Consider the following 10,112-nt stretch of genomic DNA (forward strand, 5'->3'; position numbering starts at 1 on the left):
TAAATGCACGTTATCCATGGCGTCAACCGCTAGCATATTTTCTCCCAGTAACGTTCGCGTTTTCTCGCTCGGAATTCGCTCGCCAGGCCAGGGTGAGAAAACGTGGAGACACTGGTTGGTTTTACTAAATAGTCTTTATTCTTACTAACTATGTGGTACAGAAATGATGGAGGGCGTACGTGTAGGTGTGTGTGTGTGTGTGTGTGTATTGCTCCGCTGAGCCGCAGTGTACGTGTTAGGGTCGATGCGGGGCAGTCCCGCGGACGGGTAGACGAGTTCACAACTAGCCGAGGCGGATTCGCGGACAAACACGGAGGCCCGGTGGCCTTACGGATTCGCGGGCGGAGGCGCGGCTTATATCTATCAGGTAGGACGGTCAGGAGCTCAGTTGGGGGCGCCCGACTGAGCGGCCCGTACACCGGGGGCACCCGGCTCGAAGACGGGGGCACCCGTCTTCCGTACGGCGGAAAGGGTCGGGGGCGCCCGACCCAGAGGCAGGAGAGGGCAGGTAATGCCAACCGGGGGCACCCAGCTGGGGAGGCCCGTACCCTGGGGGCACCCAGGTGAGAACGGGGGCACCCGTTCCCTGTACGGAGGACGAGGTTGGGGGCACCCAACCTAGAGAAGCGGTCTCGGAGAGTGGTCGTGTCGGAAGCAGGAGTCGGACAGGACTGGTGACTCGAGTCGGCTCGAGTCCCCTATTTATACCCCGAGTGAGGGCGGTGGGGGCTGCCCCACCGCTCGGTCTGTCCCACCGCTCGGGCTATCCCACCACTCGGGCGCAGGAGTGCACGTTGAAATAGGCGCTAGGTGGCCGTCAGGGCCGTAGCGCTAGTGACGAATACGCGTATCGTCACATCACCCCCCCCCGTTTGGAGAGGCAATATACAGGTATATTTACACAGGTATCGGTTTATATGCTGCTTTATTCTATCCGCTTTTTACAGCTTAAACTAGCGGCGCTGGCACGACGTTAGGACGCCGCGTGGGTCGAACCGCAGGACCCATCGGTCGTTACCGACCCGAGCGCGGTATTTACGGTTCCGGATCATGGCGGAGCGTGGTACCGCGACTCTCTCCCCGGTGGGTAGCGGGATCCAGATACGGTCGTCCAGGGGGGAGGTGGTTGAAATTCGGGCCAACGGGGTGGACCGGGGGGGCCAGGGGCCTGAGGGTGGTCGGGCCGTGGTCAAGGAGGGGCGACCCGGCGTGGCGGCGGCGCAGGTTGGCGTGTCGACCCTTGTCCTGTTGATCCCTCGTGCGGCGGCAGGGTGCGGGGGCAGGGGAGGGACTGGAGGCGTCGGGGCTGTTGCTCGAGGAGCTTGGTGGCGGGTGAGGGCTGGTGACGGTCCGTCTGGGGGCCGGTGGACGTCTCGCGGCGGCTCTCCCGGACGTTGCGAATCCTTGGTCGCCGGGGCCGTTGCTCGTGGTGCCGGGCGGTTGGCTGTGCCCGGAGACAGTCCGGCCGGGGGTCGTTCGGTGTCCCGTGGACGTTCGGCCGGTCGTAGATTTGCCCTCACACGGGACGTCGGTGGGCGCCGGGTCGGGCGTAGTGGCACCGGCTCGATGAGCATGGCGGCACGGCGGCGGTTCTCGGCGTCGCCCCGTTGTGTCCGGGTTCCCACCCTAGGGACCTGGCGGCGCGGGACGTCCCCTGGGCCAGTAGTCGGCCCGGTCGCAAGCGGTTCCTCCCATAGGTCGTCGATGTCGCTAATGTCTCCAAACAGCTCTTCCAGCAAGCTCTTTGCTCGTCGATCCATGTTGGCGGACTTTCGAAACTAGAGCGACTGGAAACTTGTGCGCCTCGCGGGCTTATATACCGGTAGCAGGCGTATTCTTTTCGTTCCTTTTGCGAGTTTTTCCGGCTTATGAATGCGGACGTCATTTTCCCCGAAACGGTCCGGACGCGGTTCTCGTGACTTTATGTTTGTAAACACGCGGCGCTTTCGCCTTCGCTATCGTAATCCCGATTCTGACAAGAGCTCTCCGTGACCGAGGCGAGAGGTTCCGGCGCGTTCTTTAAATCTTGGACGTGCACGTGTCGGTGCCATCGTCCCCGGGGGTCGCGTAAGTCGACTATAACGGGCGAGATGATTTTTCTGACCTCAAGGGGTCCGGTGTAGCGGGGGGCCAACTTGGCGTTAAATCCCGTAGCTTTCTTTGAGAGTGGATACTCCCTCTTCCAAACGAGGTCCCCGACGCGGGGTCTCCAATCCCGCCGCCGCAGGTTGTAGTGGGCCTCCTGTCGTTGAAACGCTCGGGCCATGTTGACCCGTACTACCTCGTAGGCTTCCTCTAGCCGGCGCCGGGTCTGGTGCGGGGCCGGGTTTGCCACATGGCGACGGTCCTCCGGGTGTGGGAGGGCGAGCTCCCGACCGTGATTGAGGTACGCCGGCGTGTACCCGGTGGCTTCGTGTCGGGCGGTGTTGTAGGCGAATTGCAGCGGGGCTAGATGCTCATCCCAACGCCGGTGGTTTTTGCCGACATATTGGGAGACCATGGTCTTCAGCGTCCGATTGGTACGCTCGACCGGGTTGCAGTGAGGTGCCCTTACCGGGGTGGTTCGATGCTCGATCCGGAAGGCCCGTAGGACTCCCTCGAGTTGTTCCGACTTCAGCTGGGTCCCGTTATCGGAGATGATCTGGTCGGGGCACCCGTGCTGATAGATGATCCGGTCGAGGATTGCCTTGGTAACGGCAGGTGCGGTAGCTCTACGAAGGGGCTTAAGCTCGACCCACTTTGTAAACCGGTCCTGCATGACTAGCAGCCAGGCGTGGCCCTGGGTGGATCGCGGCAACGGGCCGATCAAGTCCAGGGTCACCTGTTGCCAGGGCCGGTTGACAGGTGCCGTGTGAAGGTTTCCGGCTGGTTTGGTCGTCGGTGCCTTGTGCGCCAGGCAAGTCGGGCACTGTCGGACGTAGCGGGTGATGTCTTGAACATCCCTGGCCAATAGAATAGACGGGCCATGCGGGCGATGGTCTTGGCGACCCCGAAGTGTCCCGCCGTGGGATCCTCATGGTGTCTCCGCATGATCGTTGCCCGTTCCTCCTTCGGGATGCAGCGCTTCCATTGGTCCGCCGGGTCAACCTCCCGAAAATCCACCTCGTGCAAGATGTGGCGAAACAGCCGTCCGTCCTGGATGCGGTAATCTGGGAATTCGGTGGGGCGTTGCCTTGCTCCGGTCAGGATTCGCTGGTACCATTGGCACTTCGGGGTGGCCTGAGCTTCGCATACCTCCGGTTGCCGTGAGAGTGCGTCGGCGACCTTGTTGAGGCTGCCCTTTCGGTAGCGTACGTCGAAATCGTACTGCTGCAGTTCAAATAGCCACCGGCCCAACCGGCCGGTGGGTTCCTCCAGGCGTTGCAGCCACCGGAGGGACTGATGGTCGGTCACCACGGTGAAGGAGTACCCCTCTAGGTATCCCCGCATCTTCTGGATGCCCCATACGATCGCGAGGCATTCTAGCTCGGTGGCGCTATAGTTCTTTTCCGCGCCGTTGAGCGTTCGGCTTGCATACGCCACTACTCGCTCTCCGTCCTCCTGGTGCTGGGTTAGCACGGCTCCCAGCCCGTATGCGCTGGCGTCCGTCTGGAGCACGAACCGGCGATCGAAGTCCGGGCAGGCCAGTACGGGGGCGGAGGTCAGTGCCTCCTTTAGTCGCTCGAAGGCGCTCTCTTCGTCTGGCCCCCAGGTCCACTTCACTCCCTTCCTTGTCAGGCGGGTGAGCGGGGCGGCTACCGTCGAGAAATTTGCGACGAATCGCCGGTACCAGGAGGCCATGCCCAAGAATTGTCGTACCTTGCGTATGGTGGTCGGCGCTGGCCATCGTGCCACGGCGCTCACCTTATCCGGGTCGGTGCGGAGGCCATAGCGGTCCACGATGTGGCCCAAGTAGCGGAGTTGATCCCGGCAAAAATGGCACTTTTCCGGATTCAGGCGGAGTCTCGCTTCGCGGAGGCGGCGGAACACTTCGCTCAGTAGCCGGAGGTGTTCTTCAAAGGTGCGGCTGACCACGATAATGTCGTCCAGGTAGACGAGGACATGTGGTGCTAGGTCCGGCCCCAATATTTCGTCAAGTAGTCTTTGGAAGGTAGCTGGTGCGGAGTGTAGGCCGAAGGGCATTACCCGGAATTGCATGAGGCCTTTTCCTGGGACCGTAAAGGCGGTGACTGGCCGACTGTCGGGCGCTAACGGTATCTGCCAGTACCCATTCTTCAGGTCCAGCGTCGATAGGTATCGGGCTCCCCGCAGCTTATCCAAAGTGGCCTGCACTTGCGGCAGGGGGTATGCGTCCTTTTCCGTGACTTCGTTTACTTGTCGGAAGTCGATACAGAACCGATACGACCCGTCTTTCTTCCGGACCAACACGATAGGCGAGCTCCATGCTCCGTGGGAAGGCTCGATCACGCCCTCGCGTTCCATCTTTTCCACCTCTCGGTCGATAACTGCCTGCATGGCCGGATTCCTGGGTCGGTATCGCTGTTTAATGGGCCGGTCGGTCTTAACCCGGATGCGGTGCGAGATCCGGTCGGTCGGGCCGCGGATATCCTCGAATAGGGCGAGTTCCGTGAGCAGAAATTCCTGAAGGCGGCGTTCCTCGTCGGGGGTCCGGGAGGCCAATCCCTGGGCTACGGCTCCGCATGCGGAGGTTCGTGTGGCGTTGCGTGGTGCGGCGGCCCGTAGTACGATCCCCGTCCGGGCCCACAGGTCGACGCCGATGAGTACGGCGCCCTGTAGCGATGGCATGATTAGGAAGTCGTGCCTGAACACCTTCCGGCCAATCTTCACCGGGAGCGTCATGGTCCCGGGTATCGTGGTTGAACCTCCGTCCGCCAGGTGGACGGAGTTCGTCCCCTGTCGGATCGGGAATCCGAGGCTCTCGGCGTAGCGGGCGGTATCCGTATTGATGAAGGACACCTCGGAGCCGGTGTCAATCAACGCTCGCATAGCGCGGTGTCGTATGCGAACGGAGATATGCGGCCGCGGGTGGTAGGTTACTCGGACGGCGGCGGGTTCCGGGAAGCCGCGCCTCCGCCCGCGAATCCGTAAGGCCACCGGGCCTCCGTGTTTGTCCGCGAATCCGCCTCGGCTAGTTGTGAACTCGTCTACCCGTCCGCGGGACTGCCCCGCATCGACCCTAACACGTACACTGCGGCTCAGCGGAGCAATACACACACACACACACACACACCTACACGTACGCCCTCCATCATTTCTGTACCACATAGTTAGTAAGAATAAAGACTATTTAGTAAAACCAACCAGTGTCTCCACGTTTTCTCACCCTGGCCTGGCGAGCGAATTCCGAGCGAGAAAACGCGAACGTTACATGGCGCCCGAACAGGGACCTGATCCGTGAGACACTGGTTCGTTCTCTCCGCCTAGCCCATGACGAGCTGGATCAATCGGCTATCAAAGGCCGAGGTAACGGCCGAGTTAGAGAAACTAGGGATCGACCCTAGCGGCACACTCGACACCCTCCGAGCCAGACTCCGCGATTTCGTGATCGCTAACCCGGCGTACGAATACCCCGCAGGGGAAGACGACCGAAAAATCACGATGGACGACGAGCACCGGAGCATAGACTCCACTACGCCCGACCCGGCCAAGGTCATGGATCAAATCCGGAAGTGGGGATGTCACTTCGACGGAAAAGACCCACTCGCGTTCCTAGAACGAGTGGAGGAATTACGCCAGGGATACGGATACTCCGGAGACCAGCTCCTGTTAGGGTTGCCGGAGCTACTGCGAGGAGACACACTCCTCTGGTACCGGAATAGCCGAGCGGTGTGGGATTCCTGGGACGCTTTTCAAAGAGACTTCCGCAATCAGTTCTTGCCCCGGCGGTACCGCGCACAGTTGTCGCGAGAGATCCAGGGACGGTTTCAAAAACCGGAAGAGCCCTTTCACAAGTACGCAACAGCGCTCCTTACGAGCATGCGACGAGCCGGAGGATATTCAGCGGACGACCAACTCGAACGGCTGTATGATAATATGAGCCCCGGGTATAAATACTACATCCGCCTGGATGACATTACCAGTCTGGGAGATCTGCACGCACGCGCCGCGGAATATGAAGCTATTGAAGAGCAAAACCGCGAACGGAAAGCCGAGCGAAAAGCTCCGGCCGCGACCCCGGCCGTCGCCAGTACCACATACAACCGGGAGGAATGCTGCTGGCGATGTAAACAACGCGGACACACTCGGCTAGACTGTAAACGGCCGGCCAAGAAGTTCTGCTCACGATGCGGCAAGGACGGTGTCCTCACCCGCGACTGTCACCCGACACCGGGAAACGCCGCACGGGCCGGGGGCGAAGCCGCCGCCTCCCGGAACCCGCCGCCGTCCGAGTAACCTACCACCCGCGGCCGCATATCTCCGTTCGCATACGACACCGCGCTATGCGAGCGTTGATTGACACCGGCTCCGAGGTGTCCTTCATCAATACGGATACCGCCCGCTACGCCGAGAGCCTCGGATTCCCGATCCGACAGGGGACGAACTCCGTCCACCTGGCGGACGGAGGTTCAACCACGATACCCGGGACCATGACGCTCCCGGTGAAGATTGGCCGGAAGGTGTTCAGGCACGACTTCCTAATCATGCCATCGCTACAGGGCGCCGTACTCATCGGCGTCGACCTGTGGGCCCGGACGGGGATCGTACTACGGGCCGCCGCACCACGCAACGCCACACGAACCTCCGCATGCGGAGCCGTAGCCCAGGGATTGGCCTCCCGGACCCCCGACGAGGAACGCCGCCTTCAGGAATTTCTGCTCACGGAACTCGCCCTATTCGAGGATATCCGCGGCCCGACCGACCGGATCTCGCACCGCATCCGGGTTAAGACCGACCGGCCCATTAAACAGCGATACCGACCCAGGAATCCGGCCATGCAGGCAGTTATCGACCGAGAGGTGGAAAAGATGGAACGCGAGGGCGTGATCGAGCCTTCCCACGGAGCATGGAGCTCGCCTATCGTGTTGGTCCGGAAGAAAGACGGGTCGTATCGGTTCTGTATCGACTTCCGACAAGTAAACGAAGTCACGGAAAAGGACGCATACCCCCTGCCGCAAGTGCAGGCCACTTTGGATAAGCTGCGGGGAGCCCGATACCTATCGACGCTGGACCTGAAGAATGGGTACTGGCAGATACCGTTAGCGCCCGACAGTCGGCCAGTCACCGCCTTTACGGTCCCAGGAAAAGGCCTCATGCAATTCCGGGTAATGCCCTTCGGCCTACACTCCGCACCAGCTACCTTCCAAAGACTACTTGACGAAATATTGGGGCCGGACCTAGCACCACATGTCCTCGTCTACCTGGACGACATTATCGTGGTCAGCCGCACCTTTGAAGAACACCTCCGGCTACTGAGCGAAGTGTTCCGCCGCCTCCGCGAAGCGAGACTCCGCCTGAATCCGGAAAAGTGCCATTTTTGCCGGGATCAACTCCGCTACTTGGGCCACATCGTGGACCGCTATGGCCTCCGCACCGACCCGGATAAGGTGAGCGCCGTGGCACGATGGCCAGCGCCGACCACCATACGCAAGGTACGACAATTCTTGGGCATGGCCTCCTGGTACCGGCGATTCGTCGCAAATTTCTCGACGGTAGCCGCCCCGCTCACCCGCCTGACAAGGAAGGGAGTGAAGTGGACCTGGGGGCCAGACGAAGAGAGCGCCTTCGAGCGACTGAAGGAGGCACTGACCTCCGCCCCCGTACTGGCCTGCCCGGACTTCGATCGCCGGTTCGTGCTCCAGACGGACGCCAGCGCATACGGGCTGGGAGCCGTGCTAACCCAGCACCAGGAGGACGGAGAGCGAGTAGTGGCGTATGCAAGCCGAACGCTCAACGGCGCGGAAAAGAACTATAGCGCCACCGAGCTAGAATGCCTCGCGATCGTATGGGGCATCCAGAAGATGCGGGGATACCTAGAGGGGTACTCCTTCACCGTGGTGACCGACCATCAGTCCCTCCGGTGGCTGCAACGCCTGGAGGAACCCACCGGCCGGTTGGGCCGGTGGCTATTTGAACTGCAGCAGTACGATTTCGACGTACGCTACCGAAAGGGCAGCCTCAACAAGGTCGCCGACGCACTCTCACGGCAACCGGAGGTATGCGAAGCTCAGGCCACCCCGAAGTGCCAATGGTACCAGCGAATCCTGACCGGAGCAAGGCAACGCCCCACCGAATTCCCAGATTACCGCATCCAGGACGGACGGCTGTTTCGCCACATCTTGCACGAGGTGGATTTTCGGGAGGTTGACCCGGCGGACCAATGGAAGCGCTGCATCCCGAAGGAGGAACGGGCAACGATCATGCGGAGACACCATGAGGATCCCACGGCGGGACACTTCGGGGTTGCCAAGACCATCGCCCGCATGGCCCGTCTATTCTATTGGCCAGGGATGTTTCAAGACATCACCCGCTACGTCCGACAGTGCCCGACTTGCCTGGCGCACAAGGCACCGACAACCAAACCAGCCGGAAACCTTCACACGGCACCTGTCAACCGGCCCTGGCAACAGGTGACCCTGGACTTGATCGGCCCGTTGCCGCGATCCACCCAGGGCCACGCCTGGCTGCTAGTCATGCAGGACCGGTTTACAAAGTGGGTCGAGCTTAAGCCCCTTCGTAGAGCTACCGCACCTGCCGTTACCAAGGCAATCCTCGACCGGATCATCTACCAGCACGGGTGCCCCGACCAGATCATCTCCGATAACGGGACCCAGCTGAAGTCGGAACAACTCGAGGGAGTCCTACGGGCCTTCCGGATCGAGCATCGAACCACCCCGGTAAGGGCACCTCACTGCAACCCGGTCGAGCGTACCAATCGGACGCTGAAGACCATGGTCTCCCAATATGTCGGCAAAAACCACCGGCGTTGGGATGAGCATCTAGCCCCGCTGCAATTCGCCTACAACACCGCCCGACACGAAGCCACCGGGTACACGCCGGCGTACCTCAATCACGGTCGGGAGCTCGCCCTCCCACACCCGGAGGACCGTCGCCATGTGGCAAACCCGGCCCCGCACCAGACCCGGCGCCGGCTAGAGGAAGCCTACGAGGTAGTACGGGTCAACATGGCCCGAGCGTTTCAACGACAGGAGGCCCACTACAACCTGCGGCGGCGGGATTGGAGACCCCGCGTCGGGGACCTCGTTTGGAAGAGGGAGTATCCACTCTCAAAGAAAGCTACGGGATTTAACGCCAAGTTGGCCCCCCGCTACACCGGACCCCTTGAGGTCAGAAAAATCATCTCGCCCGTTATAGTCGACTTACGCGACCCCCGGGGACGATGGCACCGACACGTGCACGTCCAAGATTTAAAGAACGCGCCGGAACCTCTCGCCTCGGTCACGGAGAGCTCTTGTCAGAATCGGGATTACGATAGCGAAGGCGAAAGCGCCGCGTGTTTACAAACATAAAGTCACGAGAACCGCGTCCGGACCGTTTCGGGGAAAATGACGTCCGCATTCATAAGCCGGAAAAACTCGCAAAAGGAACGAAAAGAATACGCCTGCTACCGGTATATAAGCCCGCGAGGCGCACAAGTTTCCAGTCGCTCTAGTTTCGAAAGTCCGCCAACATGGATCGACGAGCAAAGAGCTTGCTGGAAGAGCTGTTTGGAGACATTAGCGACATCGACGACCTATGGGAGGAACCGCTTGCGACCGGGCCGACTACTGGCCCAGGGGACGTCCCGCGCCGCCAGGTCCCTAGGGTGTACATCTAATCAAAGCGCTTATGTCCAACTTGGTGTGGATTCAGAAAAACCATTTTTTGTACATAATGGAAAAAAATATTTTGCGTCATTTGATTTTCCGCATTTGGTAAAAAGATTGACAAGCTTGTTATGAAAATATAAAAATTTGTATTGCGACGGAAAAATAATAGCTTTATATGACAATTTTGAAAAAACATGGTCTATTGATAACGCCGCACAAGGAGGTTCAAATTTATTATCGCATATAACAGCAGCCCATATTCATCCCAATACCTTTCAAGCGATGAATGTGAAAAGAGCTTTTCAATTATTTAGTCACACATATGCAGCTGCAATAAAAACAGCAGGGCACAGTAAACAGCTACAAACAAGTACTTGGGAAGCA

Source organism: Temnothorax longispinosus, chromosome 8, assembly GCF_030848805.1.
Source record: "Temnothorax longispinosus isolate EJ_2023e chromosome 8, Tlon_JGU_v1, whole genome shotgun sequence".
Lineage (NCBI taxonomy): Eukaryota > Metazoa > Arthropoda > Insecta > Hymenoptera > Formicidae > Temnothorax > Temnothorax longispinosus.